The sequence below is a fragment of the Sceloporus occidentalis genome, unplaced genomic scaffold, assembly GCF_023333645.1.
Source record: "Sceloporus occidentalis isolate IW3139 unplaced genomic scaffold, rSceOcc1.0.p SCAF_2, whole genome shotgun sequence".
In the NCBI taxonomy this organism is placed as follows: domain Eukaryota; kingdom Metazoa; phylum Chordata; class Lepidosauria; order Squamata; family Phrynosomatidae; genus Sceloporus; species Sceloporus occidentalis.
Genome location: NW_028316982.1, coordinates 270,289,298 through 270,311,060, shown reverse-complemented (window position 1 = coordinate 270,311,060; position 21,763 = coordinate 270,289,298). Strand labels below are relative to the sequence as shown.

General features: G+C 44.0%; 1 protein-coding gene across 1 annotated transcript in view; it reads right to left on the bottom strand.

Moving 5' to 3' along the window:
• The window catches only part of RELT (RELT TNF receptor), a 92,057-nt gene extending 76,958 nt beyond the window's left edge, over positions 1 to 15,099 (bottom strand). Inside the window, exon 1 of the mRNA XM_089513040.1 lies at positions 15,017 to 15,099. The gene's annotated coding sequence lies outside the window, so the exon portion shown is untranslated. The remainder of the gene's footprint in view (positions 1 to 15,016) is intronic.
• Between the last annotated feature and the right edge of the window lie 6,664 nt (positions 15,100 to 21,763).

Below are 21,763 nucleotides of genomic sequence, written 5' to 3'. Positions count from 1 at the left end.
TATAAATATAATAATAATAATAATAATAATAATAATAATAATAATAATATGATGGTGGTGGCGGTGCTGGGACCTCCTTTTTGGGGCAAAAGAACCCTGGGGTTCTGGGATTCATAGTTTTGTGAGATATTTAGCCTTCTCTGTCAAAGAGCTCTGGTACCACAACAAACTCCAAATCCCAGGACTTCTCAGCATTGAGCCATGACAAGTTAAAGTGTTATTAAACTGCATTATTTCTGCAGTGCAGATGCAGCCTTCTTTAGTTTTGGTGGATGTGAGCTTCAAGGTGAGTGCAAAAACTGCTGTGGATTTCAGAGGAGGGTTCCTGTAAAATCCCTTCCACATCCAATCCAGAAGTTGGAAAGTTTATTTCGATTTATTTAAAAGTTTATTTCATAGTTTAATAAACTACGAACAAACTAATGTTAGTTTAGATCCTTCCAGATCAAAGCCTGGGGTTGGGAAAGTTTTTTGAGGGGGGACCACAAATCCCCTAACCAAGGATGCTGGGAGTTGTCGTCTCCTAAACAACTTTTCAGACTTGCGGTTTGCATTCTCTCTGCTTCAGACTGACTTATGCCGAGACACTCAGTTGGAGACGTAGACTTGACTTCAGGAAGGTCTGTATCAGCCTCACTATTCTTAAATCTGTTCATTAGTCCATGTTGTTTTCCTCCAGAGGAAATGAGCACTACATGCCCCCAAACCAAATAAAATTGTAGGTGCCAGAAAAGAGCAGGCAATCTATTACATACCATAATTTGGACAGATTGCAAGTCTCAGCGGCTCCAATTACACAGGGCTTTGCATTCCTTAGAAACAGGGAGATTGCAGAGGGCAAGGAAAGAGGGAGCGGACCTGTAAGGTTCAGGCCCCCTTTGAGAAGAAGAAGACAAAAATAGATTATGTACCTAAATAAGTACGTAGCGAGATCAAGGAGTCAGCTTTTTTCTTTTTGGATGGCAGGAAGGAAGGTGGAAGAGTCACACAGCGCTGGGTCTGGGCACAGGTCCAAATCTGGCACTACATTGAGACAGCGGGATGTAATGGCTGTAGTGTTGAACTGCGACTCTGGAGACCAGAGTTTGAATCCTGGCTCAGCCATGTAAACTCACTGGATGACCATGGGCACATCACAATCCCTCGGCCGTAGAGGATGACAATGGCAAACCTCCTCTGAAGAAAATTGCCAAGAAAACCCCCATGATAGGTTCACCTTAGGACTGCCATAAGGCAGAAATGGCCTGAAGGCACACAACCACAACAACAAACTTGGATTACATTTAAAAGACTGGTCAAGATGGAGTATAGATATGCTTAACATGTTGCGCAGTGGAGTTAGAAGAGACACAAAGACCACCCAGTCCAAACTCCTGCCATGCAGGAACTCTCAGTCAAAGCATCCCTGACAGATGGCCATCCAGCCTCTGTTTAAAGATCTCCAAGGAAGGAGAGCCCATTACTCTCTGAGGGAGTGTGTTCCACTGTCAAACAGCTCTTACTGTCAAGAAGTTCTTCCTAATGTTGAAGTGGAATCTCTTTTCCTGTAGCTTGCATCCATTGTTCCGGCTCCTGTTCTCTGGAGCAGCAGAAAACAAGCTTGCTCCATCCTCAGTATGACATCCCTTCATAGTGTAGTCATGCAACCAATACATTATGCATCAGCAATGCACAGGACCCAGCTGTATACAGAATGTGCAATGAACATTTGCAATGGTAACGAATGTGCATCAGTGTCTCCACAACCATGAACTGAATGCAGATGTTTTGCATCCTTCCATAGGAGAACCTCTAAGTACATTGGACTTCCAAAAGGATTCCAGCCAATATTTAAAGAAAAACTTCACAAGACCTTCTTGGCTCCCCTCTGTGTATTGCAGGTGTGCAGTGACAAAAACAACTAGGCCCAAACAGAAGTGCCAGCAACCAGCACTGTCTGAGGTGCTTGACCTCAACAGTAGCTTGCAAACAGCTGAGTGCAGAAGCACAACCCAGTGGGCAGTATTTGGCAACCAGGTATTGACCAACCTGAAATGAGGCACAGACAGACTTCTTCCAAGTCCTTGGAGGCTTTTATCTTCCAGTTGCAATATGTACAACAAAAGCTCTGACATATACTGTCATATTTACTATCCAAACAAAGGCACCAGCTCCTCTCTCCAAACTACTTTCCTCAGCCCACACCTGCTCTAGGTTTTAGAATCCTTATATACATAACTAATTACAAAGGATTGGCACCTGGTGTTTCCCCATTCACAGCCATATAATTATTTTTATATTTCCTTAAAGGGACATGTAACCCAACAGAGTTTGGAATTGTGGCCTTTTCAGGACTAGATCTCCTTGGGTGACTGGGAGACTCTCAGGGCTGTAATCCAAAAAAGGCAACTTCTCCATCCTCTGGATTGCCATCTGTCAAGGATGCGGACATGGCAAGCTGCTTGTTCTAAGTGGGAGGCTGGATCAGATGACTTCCAGAGTTCCCACCAACGTTAAGACTCACATGAAAGAAAATCGCTGGGCTAAGGACAATTGCACTGATGTTTTAAAAACCCTCATGATAGGAAGGATTTTTTTTAAAAGGTACTTTTGCAAATGTAAGCAAAAAATGACTTGAAGGCACACAACAACAAGAAATTAAACGTTTGCACTTTGAGATCTTGTCTTAAGTCAGAAACAACTTGGAGGCACACAACAACAACTAGCTCTATCATAGCTGCCTTTCTCAATCCTAATCTTCTTCTGATTTCTTGACTGCAGTCTCCGTTCTGATCAATGTTTGATTCAAAGTACAGGAAATCTTTGACTGTTTCAAGTTTCCCATCCACTAGAATGAATCCCTGTAGATCAGAGATTCCCAAACTTTGGTTCTTTGGGTCAATTATTTTTGTTTTCTAATTGTTCAACATTAAGACTACCTTCACATTTTCTTCATAGCCATGTTAGTTTGTAGACCAGTTTGTAGGGAGATCTTATAGTGTCTTTGAGACTAACTGAAAGAAAGAAGTTGGTAGTATGAGCTTTGCAAGACTTCAGTCTACTTCCAAATGCATCCAAGGAAGTAGATTTATGTCTACAAAAACTCATACTGCCAACTTTTTTCAGCTAGTCTCAAAGGTGCTACAAGATCTCTCTATATACTAATTCACACTTAGAATCATAGAATCATAGAGTTGGAAGAGACCGCAAGGGCCATCCAGTCCAACCCCCTGCCATGCAGGAAATCCAGATCAAAGCATCGCCGACAGATGGCCATCCAGCCTCCGTTTGAAGACCTCCAAGGAGGGGGGTCCTCCACTACACTCCGAGGAAGTGTGTTCCACTGTCGAACAGCCCTTACTGTCAGGAAGTTCCTCCTAATGTTGAGGTGGAATCTCTTTTCCTGCAGCTTGCATCCATTGCTCTGGGTCCTAGTCTCTGGAGCAGCAGAAAACAAGCTTGCTCCCTCCTCAATATGACATCCCTTCAAGTATTTAAACAGAGCTATCATATCACCTCTTAACCTTCTCTTCTCCAGGCTAAACATCCCCAGCTCCCTGAGTCATTCCTCATAGGGCAAGGTTTCCAGACCTTTCACCATTTTAGTTGCCCTCCTTTGGACACGCTCCAATTTCTCAATGTCCTTTTTGAATTGTGGCGCCCAGAACTGGACACAATATTCCAGGTGGGGCCTGACCAGAGCAGAATATAGTGGCACTATTACTTCCCTGGATCTAGATACGATACTTCTATTGATGCAGCCTAAAATCGCATTGGCCTTGTTAGCTTTCTTCTTTGACATTCTTTATTAATTGTTCCAAATCTATGGAGTTTTCTGCTAGTAGCATGGTGTCTGCATATCTTAGGCGCGTTACAGACGGGCCCATGAGGCGCCGTCATCGCGTCGTCATTACGCACGAGAGGCGGTGCTTCCTGATGCGCCTTGCCCCTCGCGCGTAATGACTACGTCAAAATGGTGGCGGCCGTTCCACACGGCCGCTGCCATTTTGACGTAGCGGACGCTGTGCGTCCTCACATTGCACCCCGGAAGTGACACCATGAGTGCGTGACTAGCACCTCGCAGCGTCTCTTCCGGGGCCGAGGAAGGAGCGCGATTTTCGGTTTGGATGCTGCGGTTCCCGGACACAGCAACCAGCAGCGGCGCAAGACTGCCCCTTCTGGGCCGTCTATAACGCGCCTTAGATTGTATGATGTTCCTCTCTCTGATCTCCACTTCTTCTTCCTCTGAGTCTAAGCCTGTTCTGCGTATGATATTTTTTGCAAATAGGTTGAACTAATAGGGTGACAGAAAGCAGCCTTGCCTGACCCCTTTTCCAATTGGGAGCCATTGTGTTTCTCTGCATTCTGTTCCGATTGCATTCTGTTCCTGCCCTGAGTAGAGGTTATGCATAAAGACAACCAAATGTAGCGGTGCTCCCATTCCTCTAAGAGCAAGCCATAGCTTTTCATGATCTATGCAGTCAAAGGCTTTATATTTTTTTAAAAAAATACCACCAAGATGTGGTTAAATGGGACCCTTCAAGGAGAAAGAGGTGATAGAATTGCTTGGAAGAAACAGCAGACAGAGTAGCAGCAGATGCTGCATTGCAGATAAACCAGGCAGTAACGTCTTACCTGTTGCAAGATTACAGATAAAGGGAGAGTCTCCTGGAAACAGTGAGAAGGAAATGCCTTGTGTGGGGGAAGATGCTCTAGTTTATAGACATGCTGTGTTTCCTTGCTCTTTCACCTAAAGCTTGGGAAAGTTACTTTTTGGGTGACTGTAAATCCCAGAATCCCCCATCCAGCATGCCCATGCTAGCTGGGAGTATTATAGGAATTGTATCCTTCCCCAGAAGTAACTTCTTCAAGTTCTGTGCATCACACAGCAGTCCTTCAGATCAGTCTCCTCCAACCTAGAGCCCTCCAGATGTGTTGGACTACAACGCCAATTGTCCCACAGTCCATGCCTTGTGCAGCTGAATCCAAGAATGAGGAGAAATGGGACCAGAAGATATCCCCCCCCCCAATGGTTGGTTTAGGAGTATGCAAAGTATGGCCCTTTAGAAATTGCTGGATTGCAGTTCTCATTAGCAAACCAGTAGAGAGCGATGCTGGGATTTACAGGCCAGCAACATCTGGACCATCCCTGATTCAAATGACAAGAAAAGAGATTCCATCTAGACATGAGGATGAACTTCTTGATAGCTAAGAACTATTTGACAGTGAAACAGAGTGCCTTGGAGGATGGTGGACTCTCCTTCTCTGTAGGTCTTTCTCAAAAGGTTAGATGAGTATCTCTCTGGAGTGCTGTAGCTGTGTATTCCTGCATGGCAGGGCTTGGTGCCTCATGATTGTGTGACCCAAGACTATTTCTGCTTCTGTGAAGGTCTCTAAACAGACATTAGGTGGGCATCTTTTAGAAGTGCTGTCATTTTATAATCCTGCATGGCAGGGGTTGGAATAGATGACCCCTGGGATCCCTTCCCACTCTGTGTTTCCATGATTCTACAATATGCAAGGATGTAGCCCCAATGCTTCCTACTTCTTAGAAGGCCCATCTTACAAAACTCCTTTTTAATGCAGCAGGCAATTGTCCGGCACGCTTCTTGCAGCCAGGCATTCGGAATAGGCTGGCCTGGGTTACCTTTACTGCAACAGCCTCCCTAGCAAGCTAATGAGGCTTTCCTTACTCCAAGCAAGAAGATAAACAGATGCAAAACAGAGAGTAGAGGGAGGAAAGCCAAATGATGAATACCAAAATAAAGCATGCAGCCCATTGCTCAAAAGGAAGAGGGTGTTGCTCTTTCGCAAAAGTTGCTGCAGGCTTTCTAAGCACTCATCAGACTTCCTCATCCCAAGGATGTGACCTCTAGGTATGCTACAACTTTTTTCACACAGTTAGTCTCAAAGGTGCTACAAAATTCCTTTGCGGATGGATATTCCAGACAAACATGGCCATGTCTCTGAATTCTGCAACAGGAAGTTTGCCTTTCCTCTGAGGCTGAGAGAGTGTGACCTGCACCCTGTGAGCTTCCATGGCTGAGTGGGGATTTGAACTCTGGTCCCCAGAGTCGTACTCCAATGCGATACCTCACTGAATCCCTAAGTCAAAGTTGACTGAACATGAATGAACAACAATGGGATGGGGTAGGGTGGGGAGATATTTTTTCTTGCTGTTGATTTCAAAGCAATCCATTAACTACAGAAACAGTCTCTAAAGGACTGCAATCTTCCTCATCTGAGCAAAGCAAAATATGCAGATGTACCTGATCTGCCCCAGCTTCTTTCTCTTTGCCAACCACCGTGACAGAATTTGTATTTCCTCAGTGCGTAATTTGGATTTTTGGAGAGGGAGGGCAGTTTTGGCTCAGTTTCTCCATGGACTTCAGCAACATGTTTCCAGGAAGTTCTTTCATGCCCTGTAATTTACTGGATTGCAAAACTAAGCATTCCTCCTAAAAACCACTTCACAGGAGCTTTTCCTACCAGCATCCCATCAGACACAACCTCTCATTTTCTCAATTCCTCCTTCCGCCAGACAGTCAAGAATGCAAAATGAAACAAGGAATAGGTGTTATCCTGGATTGTTAGAAGGTTGCTTAAGCTGGACACTGACAAAAGCAGACAGGAAGAGAATCAACTCATTTAAGGTTTGGTGCTCGGGGAGATATCTGTGGATACTTTGGACAGCGAAAAAGACCGATGAATGGATCTTAGGGAGCATCTGTACTGTAGAAATAATCCAGTTTGACATTACTTTAAGTGCCATGGTTCCATCTGACAGAATCCTGGGATTTGTAGTTTAGCGAGGCCCCAGCACTCTTTATAGCAATAGCAAATGCCGCTTAGCAGTGCACTTAAGCACTCCCTAAGTGGTTTACAAAGTCTTTGACAGGCCCCAGCACACTAAAGACCTTGTAAAACTATAAATCCTGGTTTCCACAAAATGGAGCCACAGCACTTAAAGTGGGGTCAAACTGCATTATTTGGATGCACGCCAGATGAGATGGCATCTGGTGCCTTGACTTGACAGCAAACAGGAACAACCAAAAACATCTGCGGTTAAAGCCAAAGGGTCTTTTGGCAATCTCCCATTCATAGGGTCAGCATAAGTCAAAGTCAGCTTGACAACAAATCTCCAAATATCAAAGCCCTTCAACACTAGCGTTTTCCAACCCATGCAAATTCATACCCATGCCCTTTCTAATGGAATCCAACCATCTAGCATGTGGTCTTCCTCTCTTTCTACTGCCTTCTACCTTTCCTAGCATTGTTGTCTCTTGCAATGATTGATGCCTTCTCCTGATGTGGCCCAAGTATGACAGCCTCAATTTGATCCTCTTTGCTTCCAAAGAGAGTTGAGGCTTGATCTGTTCAAAGCCCCATTTGTACTTTTGGCTGCCCACAATATCCTCAGGACTCTTTTCCAGCACCACATCTCTAATGAACATTTTCAGGGTGAGCCATGTTGGCCACATAGCAAAGCACAATGACATCCAAAACCCACAAAACAGTGATACTTTTAACCAGCCAACCAAAAATGCACAAAATACACAGTGCAAGGAGAGCTCTGAAAGCTTGCATCTTGGGTTTTGCGCATTTTGGTTGTCCGATTAAAGGGATCACTGTTTTGTGGATTTTTGATGTCATGGTACATCTCAAACGAACAGTGTGCAACTAGCACATCTGTATGTGGTTATGAGCCACACAATGGTTTGGGCGATCTTCAGTTTTGTGTTCAGTGTTATATGCCCTTTATTTGCGCCAAGAGAAAACTATAAAACTGCATCCAGGCAGCTTGTCAAACTGCAAGGGAGTCTGAAGAAACTCCCTTCTCTGTTTGGACTCCTATTTTCCAAGGCCCTGTTTCTAGAGCTTGCTGCCAACTGAGCAGACAGTATGGAAACTCACAAAGCCAGGAGAGCCACAGTTGCCTTTTATGCAACTCAAACAAAAGCCAGTTTCCAGATTTTGGACAGCTCTGCTGACCAGCGGCATGCTGCTTTTGATTACTTCAGTATAACTTTAAAGCTGCTCCTTTCAGACACAAAGCATTTGACCCACTTCTCCCTCTATGACTCACATAGCCCTCCAAATGTTGATGGAATGCAGTGCCCAGCATTCCTTGCCACTGAGTAAGCCTGCTAGGACTTGCAGTCCAACAACATCTGGACAGACACAGGATTCCCACTTTATAAAAACAGACAAAGGGTAGAGCTTGGGAACGTCACTTTTTGATTATTTGTGGTTTTGATTAATATGTTCTCTCTCGGAATCTCTAGGTCTTGCAGCATAACTCTGCCAGAAGTTGACCAAAAAGTTGTACTAGATGTTCCTAGAGAAAACACTTATCTAGGCTTTTGTTAGTCCTCCGGCATGATTCGGTTATCAACCTCTGGCAGACCTGGAGGACCTGGAGATTCCTAGAGAGGTGTTGTCTCAAGAAAAAACAATAGTGTTTTTTTAATTTGCAGTTTCCCCACATGTGTGGGGGGACCTCCACCCCTAACACCAGTGAATGTGGAGGGTCCAGTGTACAGGAAATGTGGGGCTCATGGCTGCCATGTCAGTGGAGCAGTCAATCCAGTCCAGGTTTTAACTCCAACTTTTGCCAGCTTGGCCACACTCTGATGTTACTTGGCCACATGTGTCCTAGTGTAAGGTTGGAGGGCATACAGTGTGTAGCGGTTTGAGTGTTAGGCTACGACTCTGGAGAACAAATCCCTGCTTGGCCATGGAAACTGAGGTCGCCAATTGGGTGACCTTGGCCAAGTCACATTCCTTCAGCCTCTGAGGAAGGCAACAGTAAAGCCCCTTTGAACAAACCTTGCCTAGAAAACCCCATGATAGATTCACCTTTTTCTTGTTAACTGCCCTTGAGTCGATCTTGGCCCATGGTGACCCTGCTGTTGAGACATCTCCAAGACCCTCTATCCGCCACCGCTCTGCTCAGCTCCTGCAAACTCATACTCAAAGTGATCTCTTTAATAGAGTCCATCCATCTTGCATGCAGCATGCGGTCTTCATCTCTTTCTACTTCCCTCTACCTTTCCTAGCATTACTGTTTTTCCCAATGATTCATGCCTTCTCATGATGTGTCCAAAGTACGACAACCTGATTTTTGTCATCTTGTCTTCTAGGGAGGTTTCTAGCTTGATCTGCTCCAGGACCCATTTGTTGGTCTTTTTGGCTGTCCGTAGACTCCTTAGTACTCTTCGCCAGCATCACATTTTGAATGAGTTCATTCTCCTCCTATTCTTAACTGTGCAGCTCTCACATCCATCCATGGTAACAGGGAATACAATGGCTTGTATGATTCTAGTTTTTGTGCTCAGTTGTATATCCTTGCATTTTGGGATCTTCTCTAGTTCTTTCATAGCTGTCCTTCCCATTCTTAATCTTCTGATTTCCTGGCTGCAGTCTCCATTTCTATCAATGTTTGATTCCAGATATGAGGTTTCTTTTACTATTTCTATTTCTTCGTTGTCTAATTCAAATTTGTGTCGGTTCTCGGTGGTCATTATTTTTGTTTCCTTAGGGTCGCCATAAGTCAGAAACCACTTGAAGTCACACAACAACAACAGCAACAACAACAACAACGCACTCCTGCTCTATAGCTTGGGTGGATTGTGCCCTGAAATTGTGACCCATATGGCTCTCTCCCCTGGGATTTGGCCATGTGCAAAGACAACATATAGCTGTATTTATATATAATGAAGCAATCCATGTCACTGAAGGATTATTTTTTCTAAGCCTAAAAATAATGTGAGCTAGACTTAACTTGAGGGTGTGAGTATATATATACATATATAAACTGATTATTTTACACACACTCAGCCCCTTGTTCCAAATTTGTTGGCAGTTGCTATAGGTGGAAGTCAGTAATTTCTGGGTGGAGTGAAGCCTGTATTTAGTCAAATCCTCCCCAGTATGAGTTGGACCTGAGTAGACCTATTCAATCCATTGTTGGATGGTGAATCAACACATTGGTAAATCCAATTCATTCAACAGGGTTTACTCTGCTCTAGTTGGGAGTTGCCCTAGAAGTCAAGCCATTATTTCAGCAAGTCAATGACAGGCTGGATTGTGTATGACCTGGCATCATGAGTTAAAGGATTTAATGGTGGAACTAGAGCTCCCAGCTCTCAGGGCCTGGACCATGGGTAAATATTTGCAGGGATATCATGAGAACCATGCTGGCATGGAGGTTTGAGCATTAGACTATGACTTTGAAGAACAGGATTCAATTACTATGTCGACCATGAAACCCACTGGGTGACATTGGGCAAGTCACATTCTCTCAGCCTCAGAGGATGGCCATGGCATGGCAAACTCCATCTGAACAGATCTTGCCAAGAAAACCCTATGATGGTGACCTTATTCTTGGATTTTCATGGCAAGATTTGTTCAGAGGAGGCTTGCTCTTGCCTTCCCTTTGAGGTTGAAAGAGTATGACCTGCCCAAGGTCACCCAATGGGTTTCATGGCTGAGCTGGGAATCAAACCCTGGTCTCCAGAGTCATTGACCAGCACTGAAGCTACTACACCAGGCTGGCTCTTTAGGCAACTGTAGCCCTCCAGAAGTTATTTGGCTTGTAGTTCCCATTTGCACTGGCCTTCAAAGCCAATGCTTAGGTGGATGATGGGACAGTGAATCCACAGTGAATTTTAGGGGGTGAATCCTAGGGTGCTGTCAAGCCTAAATGTTAGACTAGAATTCTGGAAGAGCAGATTTTGAATGGCTACATCAGCCTTCAAAACCCACTGGATGAACTTGGTCACTCTCTCTCAGCCACAGAAAGTGGCAATGGTCAACCTCCTCAAAATAAAAGTTATCAAGAAACCCCTATTATTTATTTACAGCCAGTGTAGTAGAGTGGACCCTTGTTATCCACTGGGGTTTGGTTCCAAGATCCCCCCTGGATAACAAAATCCGTGGATGCTCAAGTCCCATTAAATATATTGACATAGCAAAATGGTGTCCCTTATAAAAAATGGAAAATCAAGGTTTGATATTTGAAATTTCTACTTTGTCTGAACATTTTCAAACTGTGGATGCTTGAATCCGTGTATAAAAAATCAGTGTACAAGAAGGTCCGACTGTATAGCAGATTGACCCTCAGACTAGGACACTGGGTGACCAGGGTCCAAATCCCTGGTTGGCCATGGAAACTCACATTTGGGGACCATTTAAAAGTCACACTCTCTCACCCTTCTGTACAAATCGTGTCAAGAAAATGCCATGATAGAGTCACCATAAGTTAGAAGCCAGCTGAAGGCACATAACAATGACAACCGCAAGGTCTTGGGACCTTGACAAAGGACTGGAAGTCAATAGTTTTTTGTGGGTTTTTTTGGTCTATGTGGCCATGTTCTAGAAGAGTTTATTCCTGACGTTTCGCCAGCATCTGTGGTTGGCATCTTCAGAGAATGTGGGCATGGAAGAGAGCTGGGTCAGATAGTATGCCCGCATGCTCTGAAGATGCCAGCCACAGATGTTGGCAAAATATCAGAAACAAACTCTTCTAGAACATGGCCACATAGCCTGAAAAACCCACAACAAACTATGGATGCTGGCCATGAAAGCCTTCGACTTCACATTGAGAATCAATGTTGGGGAACATGCAGCCCTCTTGGTACTGTTGCAATGCAGTTCTGGGAAGCCTCAGCCAACATAAGCAATGTAGAGGAATGATGGGAGCTGTAGTGCAGTATCCGGAAGGCCACACAAAATGTTCAGGACTGCAGCTGTGCTGTATATTAGTCCATGGCTAATGGATGGAGCACCAATATCCTTCTGCACTGATATAACTCCTGTCTCAGCCACGAGAATCCACTGGGTGACCTTGGGCAAGTCACACTCTCTCAGCCTCAGAGGATGGCAATGGCAAAACCCTTCTGAAGAAGCTTGCCAAGAAAAACCCATGATATGGTTGCAATAAGTCGGAAATGATGTAAAAGCCCACGATGACAACAACAGATTATAAATTATAGGTCTGGTGCCTTTTCCCTCAAAGCGGGATTCAAGGCATCTTGCAAATTAAAGCAAACACAGTGGAAACACACAACCATCAAAATGACATCTTATTGTCAATAACGTTCAAAGCTATTTAAAGCATGCAATTAAAAGTAATAGAACAGCCATTTCAAATCAATATGACTAAAAACAGTAAAAAAGAAGAAAAAAAGTACAGAGTCAGCCTGGTGCAGTGGTTTGAATGCTGGGAATATGACTCTGGAGACTAGGGTTCGAATCCCAGCTTGGTCAGGTAAACCCACTGGGTGGCCTTGGGCAGGTCACACTCTCTCAGCCTCAGAGGATGGCAATAGCAAACCCCCTTCTGAAAAAATGTGCCGAGAAAACCTTACAATCAGGTCACCAAGAAATGACTTGAGAGGCACTCAACAACAAACCCTAAAAGCGCTTTCTTTAAAAACCTTGTTGGAAGAAAAGAAATCTTGGCCTGTGGATGGAAAGGAGTTATGACCAGATGTCATAACTGCAAAAGAGGCACCGCAAAATGTAAGGCATTCAAGGGGGGGGGGGGGGGGAAGTAGGACGTTGTAAAACAAAGGCTGAAAACACTTGTGAAATGATAAATGCGTGCTTCTTTGCCATGCTCAGAATGGAGGACCTTTTGGACTTCCTCCTGCAGAAAGGCTGGAATGGAGGACATGTCTGGGGAAAAGAGGACGTCTGGTCACCTTGTAAGGAGGAAATTTAAGAAGTTGCAGCTTCTCTTCACCCTTTGGTCCCAATCCCTCTGGCTCAAACTGCTCCTTCCCCTGATTCACAGACGGAAGAGGCCTCTGGGTCTCCTTCACACTTGGCTGCCTCCCATTGCACACATTTTTTAAAACTTTGCAAACCTTCGCTCTGCCACCAGCGCCAGCCCAAGTGGCTAAATTCCAGTTTGTTACTAAAAATACCAAGCCGCATGGGCAAAAGCACAGCCCTGAATATTAACAGCCGCAGACTCTGACTGTCACGTTGCCAACTTTTCTCCCCCAATAAGCTCCAGTGCCTTGAATAACGGTAGAGCAAGGAGAAATGCAACAGGAAAGAAACACCTTTGTCTGCATGTCCAAATTCCAATTCTTTCAGCCAATTGTATACAGTTTTTTTGTGGGTTTTTGGGGTATGTGGCCATGTTCTAGAAGAGTTTATTCCTGACGTTTTGCCACCATCTGTGGCTGGCATCTTCAGAGAATGACATTCTTTGAAGATGCCAGCCACAGATGCTGGTGAAACAGCAGGAATAAACTCTTCTAGAACATGGCCACATACCCTAAAAACCCACAAAAACTATGGATGCCGGCCACGAAAGCCTTCGACTTGACATATCCTGGGGTTTTCTTGGCAGTATTTGTTCAGAGGAGGTGTGCCATGGCCTTCCCCCGAGGTAAAGAAAGCATCCAGGTACATTGGAAGCAAACGCCAAGGACAAATGACTGACTTCATCCACCTTTTGGGGACATCCATTCAAAGGCCTCTTTCTGGCCAAGACTGGACATTAGAGATGGACAGAACTCCCTGGGTCTCAGAAGGGCCTGAGAACGCCAGGGCAGACAAGGTGTCCTTAAACCACCCCTAGAAGGTCAAAAGCCCCATCCAGGTGTCCCAAAAATTCACAGTTTGAGCACTGGACCACGACTCTGGAGACCAGGGTTCGAATGCCAGCTCCAGCATGCAAACCCAAACCTTGGGCAAGTCACACTCTCTCAGCCTCAGAGGATGGTAAGGGCAAACCCCTTCTGAAAGAAACTGCTCAAGAAAGGCCTGTGACAGGGTCCCTTTAGGGTCACCAAGAGCCAGAAACTACTTGAAGGCACGCTGCAACAACAGTAGAAGGTATTGTGTGTTAAGAGAGCCAGTGTGGCCTAGTGGTTTAAGCGCTGGACTACAAGTACTGCTACTCACATATACATACAAAACATTTTGTCCTTCCTCATGCCAAGGAGCTGCCCAAGAAAACCCTGCAATAGGTTGGCTTTGGCAAGAAATCACACTCTCTCAGCCTCAGAGGATGGCAATGGCAAACCTCCTCTGGGGAAATCTTGCCAAGAAAACCCCAAGATAGAGTCTGGAAAGGTCAGAAATCCCCTGAAAGCACACAACAACAACGACAACAACAACAACAACAACAGGACAAAACAATAACCACCAAAATCCACAAAACAGTGATGTATAAATAAATATTATTATTATTATTATTCCACCTTTATGAGGTGAGATACACAAAATACAGGTTGCAACCTGCCTTCTTTATTATTATTACTATTATTATTATTTTGTCTATTTCGGTTGGCCTCATAAAGATGGAATAATATAATAACTTTATGAGATCAACCAAAATACACAAAATAATAAAAATTATTATTATTATAAAGAAGGTAGGTTGTGACATGTATTTTGTGCATTGTGGCTGGGCTCATAAAGGTGGAATAATAATAACTTTGAGGCCAACTGAAATACACAAAGTATTATTATTTTGTGAATTTTGGTTGGTCTCATAAAGTTATTATTATTATTCTACCTTTATGAGGCCAACCAAAATACACAAAATACATGTCGCAACCTGCCTTCTTCATACATATATATATATATATATAAATTTAAACCCACAAAACAGTGATGTATAAATAATAATAATAATTATTATTATTCTACCTTTATGAGGCCAACCTAAATATACAAAATCCATGTTGCAACCTGCCTTCTTCACCAAGAGAAGACAGGAGGATAGCCAGGCATTGATTGCATGAGGGAATCAGGCTGACACGCGTCATGTATGCATTCACACGTACCTGAGTACACGGGAGTCACCTTCGGGCCCAGAAGGAGGAGAAAAGAAAGAGGAGATGGGAAACAAAGGAGAGGAAGCCTAGCAAAGGGAGCACTAACTCTCTCAGCCCAAGTGTTGGCCTCCCCAGTAGAGTAGACCCATTGACTCCATGGGGTTTACACAAGTGTAAAGCAACACAAACCTCCCCCAAAGAGGGAAGAAAAGAGCCCAAAATGGTCAGGTCCTTACCTGGAAATATGACAGGTGTTCAGGTGCAGCCCAGGAGGGACGAAGATGAAGAGATCCTCAGGAAAAATCAGGATCTGGGAGCCATTAATTAATCCCTGCTTGCCTTCTGCATGAATGAATGAATGAATGGAGCCTTCAGCCTGCGTGGGGAAAAAAGTAGCCACTTGGCGCGGAAGCCACGCCCCCTCCGTCTGCGTCACGGAACGGGACGCGCCCACCGCAGCGCGTCATGCCTGGGCCACGCCCACTGTAGAGGGTCTTTCGGGCATCCAAAGGGAAGGAGACTTTCGGCTCTCTAGCGGAAGCTGGTGGTAGAAGAGCAGAACTGCAGCTGTTAAGATGAAAATTAAATATGCATTTAATTTTAAAATATTGTACATTTAAACTTTTAGGGTGAAAATGCAGCTTTCAGGATGGAAATACCTTGCATACATTTAATTTTAAAATACATTTAAATTTTTAGGATGAAAATACAGTTTTTATGATGGAAATACGTTGTATGCATTTAATTTTAAAATACTGTACATTTAAAATTTTAGGGTGAAAATACATTCTATACATTTAGTTTTAAATCACGTTTAAACTTTTAGGATGAAAATACAGCTTTTAGGATGGAGGTACACTCTATACATATAATTATTTTATTGTAATTATTTTAATTGTTGAATTTTTTAATTATTTTATTTTTATTAATTTTAATGGTGGGAGGGTCTAGGGGTTAATGTAACTTTTTATTGTGTTTTTGTCATTTTTTTATGCTGTAATCCCGCCTCGATCCGTAGAGAGAGGCGGGAAATATAAATAAATCATATTGTCATATTATTACATTTAATTTTAAAATGCTTTCAGACTTTTAGGATGAGAATACCTCTTTTGGGATGAAAATAGAGGATGCATCTACCCTGTGGCATCATAGAAGAGTTGGAAGAGACCTCAAGGGTTATCCTGCCATGCAGGAACTCTCCATCAAAACATCCCCATTGACAGATGGCCATCCAGCCTCTGCTTCAAGACAGCCTCCAAGGAAGGAGACGCCACCAAAATCTCTGAAAGAGCATCTTCCGCTGTTGAACAGCTCTTACTGTCAGGAAACTTCACTCCTTCGTTCCTTTTGTGTTCCATTCATCACTTCTTCTTTCCATCCTCCTATTCCCATCGATACCTTCCCTTACTTCAGTGCTTCTCAATTATTTTCTGTCATGCCCCCCTAGGAAGAAGAAAACATTTCACGCCCCCCGCGCGACTGTAAATAGTATCATTTGTCTATAAAATTGGTCAAACGAGCCCCCCTTTATGGAGCCTCGCGCCCCCCCGGGGGGCCCGCCCCACTATTTGAGAAGTACTGCCTTACTTCAACCTTCTGTCACTTGCTCTCATCCTCTTCAACTTTCTTTTCTCTCTTTATCATTACATAGGTCCTTCTTACATTTAAATTATTCTATTTTAGCACATTTTAATATATATATATTGCAATGTGAAGTTGAAGGCTTTCATGGCCAGCATCCATAGTTTTTTGTGGGTTTTTCAGACTATGTGGCCATGGTCTAGAAGAGTTTATTCCTGACGTTCCTTTGAAGATGCCAGCCACAGATGCTGGCAAAACATCAGGAATAAACTCTTCTAGAACATGGCCACAAAGCCTGAAAAACCCACCCAAAAAAATCCCACATACATTGCCTTCATAGCTATTATCCAAGGCCCTGGGCCTTATCCCTACAAATAAATCCACCACTTCAGCTAGCTCCTTTAAAGTTCTGACTGCAGCCCGGAGCGGACTCACAGCCCCACTAATGCTGAAGCCGTCAGCAGCCGCTATCCTGAACAACCCCACAGCAGCTCACAAACATGTTTGCCACCTAACCAGTAACTAACCACTAAGCCCAGGTACATAACAAAAACATGACAAGAAGCCAAAGGTAAGCAGACACCCAAAGTACCAACAGCGTAAACATCCCCTCCGCCCACAACCCTCAGAATGTAAAGCAAAACAACAATAACAAAATGCGCTGCCTGGAAAGCATCAGACACAGAGGCCAAGCTTTCAATGATTTAATCCATCATGTCTGCCGGTCTTTTGCAGAGTCTCAAGTCACTCCTGAGTCAGCAGCCTGACTCCCACCTTAAGGACGGGATGCTTTAAAAATAAAAATAGCCCCCCGCTTCTTTTAACCAGTTATATTAAACTAAGCACCCACTCCCATTCGGGTTGGGTACAGAATGAGTCTCCCGAAATGCTTGGGTCCAGAAGTGTTTGGGATTTCAGATGTTTAAAGATTTCTGAATACCGGTATTTGCATATACAGTTGGCCCTCCATGTTTGCGGCTTTGACTTTTGGTGGATTTGATTTATTTGTGGTTTTGATTAATATGTTTTCTCTCTAAGTCCCCCAATGCAACTCTGCTGCAAGTTGACCATAGAGTTGTCCTGGTGAACCTAGAAATTCCTAGAGGAAACCCTTCTCTAGGCATTTGTGGGTCCTCCAGTGTTATTCTATGATCAACCTCTGGCAGACGTTGACCATAGAGTTGCACTGGAGGACCTGGAGATTCCTAGAGAAGTGTTCTCTTAGGCAAAAAGAATAGCGGTTTTTTAGTTAGTGGTCTTTCCACATTCATGGGGATCCTTCACCGCTAACCCCACTGAATGTGGAGGGACCACTGTACATATGCAATGAGATGTCTTAGAGATGGAACTCAAGTCTAAACAGAAAATTCATTTATGTTTCATATACTCCTTATACACATCGTTTGAAGGCAATTTTATACAACATTTTCAATTAATTTTGTGCATGAAAGAAAGTCTGTGTACACCAAACCATCAGAAAGCAAAGCTGTCACTCATGAAAAAATATTTCAGATTTTCAGGATTTTGGAGACTCAACCTGTATCTTAAAATGTCTCTCTGGCTGCATCCGCACTGGAGAAATAATCCAGTTTGACTCCACTTCAACTGCCACGATTCAATGCTATGGAATTATGGACTTTGTAGTTCCGCCGCTTCTGTCTCAGAGCTCTTATGCCGCAACAAATGACAGTTCCCAGAATTCCATAGTATTGAGTCCTGGCATTTAAAGTGGTGTCAAACTAGATTATTTCTGCAGTGTGGATGCAGCCCCGCATCCAACCCATGAAAATCTGGGATTTGTAGTTTTACAGGGTGTTGCCAAACTACAGATCCCAGCATTGACATTCTCACATACTTATGGCATATATATGTCTGTCCCTGGCTTCCACTCCACCAAAAGCATCTGAGGAAGTAGACTGAAGTCTAGAAAAGCTCATGCTGCCAACTTCTTTCTTTCAGTTAGTCTCAAAGATGCTACAAGATCCCTCTGCATACTGATTCTACAGACTAAGATGGATATATCTTTGAATTCTGCCACTTAAGTGGAGTTAAGCCAGTTAACTTAAATTCTATCAGTCAAGCTGAGTTCAGTTCAAGAGAGTTCTGCTCAGAGTAGTTCAGTGCAGAGCAGTTGAAGGGGAGGTGAAGACAGCTCTAAGGAGGTGAAGGGAACGGAGGGGCTGTACAGATGAGTGGCTGGATGCCGGCCCTTTTAGCCCCAGATCGATGCTGCAGCAGCTGCATGGAGCGGCACCGATCCACTCTCTCTAGGGAGAGAAGGGGCATCATAAGTGTTGCCACATGGCTTCATAACACCCCTTCTATCCAGCGCTGTTTGGGCATTGCGCCTGGCATACATCAGCATAGTGCATGCCATGTGGACTGGAACACACCAAAATGACGGCCGGGTGGTGAGGTAAGGGCTTGGAGCATGCGAACGCTCAGCCCTTACCGTGTGTACAGGCCAGCATAAAGTGCCAGTCTGTACTGCCCATGAGTTGAGAGAAGGACACTGAATGGGAGTGAAACTGTATTGGCAATTGTAATGAGGAAAGTGTGAAATGCCTGCAACTGTAAGATTTATGTAACCATACCCCCTTGGAACTATTCTACCTAAGTTACATTCAATAAAATTATTCAATAAAGTCAATGTTTCTCTGAAGATGCCAGCCATAGATGCTGGTGAAACGTCAGGAATAAAGTCTTCTTGAACATGGCCACATCGCCCGAAAAGCTCCCCAAAACCTAAAGTCAATGTTTATTTGTTACAACAGAAGCCTCGGCCCATGTGAATTCTAAACAACGTAGGCACCAAAAGATATTAAACTTATAAGAGGCATCTTCTAGCACCTTTGAGATTAACTGAAAGAAAGAAGTTGGAAGCATGAGCTTTCCTAGATTTCATTCTACTTCCTCAGATGCACAGAGTGGAGTGGAAACCAGGGACAGACCTATATATGCCATTGATGTGTGAGAATGCCAATTTAAATGTGAAATCCATTGTGTATGAAATTTCAAGGCCCATCAGCCTCCATCTGGATGGGTGCATTGGGAGCAGTTTGTTCTTGTTGTTTTTCTCCAGGTGTTGCTGTTTGTCAACAAAAGCAGAGTGATCACACAACTATCCAAACACCAAATAATTAGGCTAAATGCTCGGCCAGCATTGGGCATAAACGTTCTTTCAGACGCCTGGAATACAGACAAGGCTATTAAAACACTGCCAAGTTGTTTTCGCCCTTTGCTGTGGTGGCTGGGGCAAAACTGTTTTGGTTAATTTGATGCTGTTGACAGGTTTAATACGCCCGTGGCAGGCTTCTTGAATTGGTGAATACCTGGGCGGGCATGCCTGCCTCTTGAGAGAGTGGTTTTGTGCAAAACGCTTGCTAACTTTGCACCTGGCACTTAACTGGCAGACTGGCATCATTAGCTTCATCTTTTCCCTTCATCTGCAGGGGACTTGTTTTGCCAGATGTATAGGCCTACTCTTGTTCTCTGTTGGATGAGGACAATGCTGGTACTGTTGTAAGAAGAGATGATGATGATGATGATGATGATGATGATGATGATGATGATATCTTTATGCAGGTCCTATTGGTCTTGAAGGTCCTTATCAATTTGATTGAACACTATCCTCTTCTCTCTTTAGCCATGCCACTTCAACATGGCACAGTGGTTAGGGATTGAAGCCTAGGAGAACCGGGTTCAAGTTCCTGGACTGTCCCTTGTCCTGAACTGCCTCACAGGGATGTTGTGATGAGGAAGTGGGGAGGATGAGAACTATGTTTGCCATGAATTCATTGGAGGAAAGGTGCAATATGAATCCAACTAGTAAAAAAGAATATGATGCTGCAAATACCCCCATATACATGGTATACCCAATACATCTGAGGAAGTATACTTAAGTCTATGAAAGCTCATGCTGCCAACTTCTTTCTTTCAGTTAGTCTCAAAGGTGTTACAAGATCTCTCTGCATAATGATTCTACAGTCTAACATGGCTATATCTTTGAATAGGCTACATCTGCACTGCAGAAATAATCCAGGTTGACGCCACTTTAAATGCCATGGCTCAGTGCTATGGAATTCTGGGATTTGGAGTTCATTGCAGCACCAGAACTCTCTGACTATGGAGAAGGCTAAATATCTCATAAAACTACAATTCCCAGGATTCGACAGCACTGAGCCATGGCCGTTAAAACGTGTCAAACAGCATTAATTCTGCAGTGTGGATGCAGCCATTGAATGTACTCTTCCCTTACAGGACACTTTTAAGGTGCTTCTACCTTTGGAGATAAGGCTGGCTGCGACTGTAGAGCAGGAGTGGGGAGGATGAAGCCTTCCACCTGTTGGGACTGCAGTTGCCAGAATCCCTCAACATTAGCTGTGCTGCAGAGGGCTGATGGGAGTTGCAGTCCAGAACCATCTGGATTCCCTGCATGATTCCCTCCTCTGTATTTCAGACCAGGACTTGAAGCAGTTACTTTTGGGGACTAACCTCCCAGTTGAGGTTTTACAGAAATTGTAGTCCCAAAAATAACTCTTTGGCAAAAAAATAATAGAACACCCCCATCACATAAGAAGCCAAAAGGCCACTACCATGGAGACAGTTCTCCCCAAGTCTGTTGCGTACCATGTTTTACTTAGCACAACCAGGGGTGGAAAACAGAGAAAGACTTGCTGAGACTCTGATGGAAGATACACTGCACTGTCTCTTGAGGAATGGTGGCAATGTGGACCAAACCAAAATGGATCCAAATTCAGAATCATTGCAGCATTTGGGGATGAGATGCAGGAATTTCTAAGTGCCAGCCAGCCCTATAGCCATGGTGCAAAGAAAGTGCTGGGTGCTATTGGCACTGCTGAGCTGCTACATCAACGTAGTCTAAGTATCTACTCCTGGTTATATACAATGTCTTCCTGCATGGCAGGGGGTTAGACTGGATGGCCCAAGGTGGTAGAAATGGACAGCTTCATACTGACTTTAGCCCTGCTACGGTGTGGTAGAAAGAAATTTACACCTCCTCCCAATCTATGTCTGCCCTGTATTTGCATTCTTAAACCACCAGGTTGCACACTATTATGGAGTTGTAATTGATCCTAACAAAGGTGCTGCCCTTCTGTGGACCTTTATGCTACTGCCACACTGTAGCATCGATGCTTTAACTGTCATGGCTCCGACCTATAGAAACCATGGGATTTTTAGTTTGCGTGACACCAACGCTCACTGACAGAGAAGGCAAAGTATCACACAAAACGAAACACCCCAGAATTCCATAACATTGAGCCATGGCAGTTAAAATGGTATCATACTGCGTCAATTCTGCAGTACAGATGCAACTTTTGTTGTGTTCTTCTGGACCCAGCCAGGTGGCCTCCATTTTTGCCCATGCTCTGAGCATGCCT